A 952-nucleotide genomic window follows, 5' to 3' on the forward strand; every position below is an offset into this window, starting at 1 on the left:
CATTGTACTGGTTGCTTTCTATATGTTTTAACCGAAAGATACTGCCGATGTCTGTTATAGATCTGCAGATATAACATGAAAGATATACATAACATACCAACTATAACGCGTATAACATTTAAGAATCTGTATAGAATACTCTCGTTAACTGTTCTGCTTGATAATGTTTGTTAGTTATTGACATGACAAATTATTATACTCTTTGCACAAGTCCTGTCGCCACTGTGTTATACAACGTGATGTCATAAGTTATAACTTATGACAATTATACAATTATAATTCACATCCACTAATAATACATAGCGTTATATATATATGTATATATATGTGTATATATATATATATAAATTTATATACGTTTACTTACCTATGTATTTATATACATTGTGAAGACTCGTCATAATATTGGAGAGAGGATTGATTAACTGTTAAAGATGATTGTGGATAGCGCGCCAGACCTCAGCGAAATGTTGGCCAGTGGGATGAAGGACTCTCTGAAGGGTCCGAATTGTATTGATGACGAGAATGGCAAGGTCAGCAGCCAAGGTCACGGTCACGAACAGGTAGTCGTAACGATAAGCGACGAAGTTTGTTGCAGAAGTTCACGCAAAAACAGTTCTGTTGCAAATAACAGCACAAATAGCAACAGTTTCAGTAACAACAACAATGACAATTGTTATAACAATAGTAACATATCGGTTTACAGTGTTAAAACGAATAACAGCTTAACAATCAGTACTGTATCTCATAATGTTTCGGCTGCTGATGTTAATGATGATGTTGTTGATGGTGGTGATGATGGTGGTGATGATGGTGGCTTTAAACAAGTATGTGGCACTAGTGAATATTACTGTCTTAATGATAAAAATGACGAGAAAAATGATAGACATTGGAGTCGTAGCAATGGTAAGAGGGAGTTTGATAAAAATAATGATGATGACAATAATAAGAA

This window comes from Helobdella robusta, assembly GCF_000326865.2.
Source record: "Helobdella robusta unplaced genomic scaffold HELROscaffold_438, whole genome shotgun sequence".
In the NCBI taxonomy this organism is placed as follows: Eukaryota; Metazoa; Annelida; class Clitellata; order Rhynchobdellida; family Glossiphoniidae; genus Helobdella; species Helobdella robusta.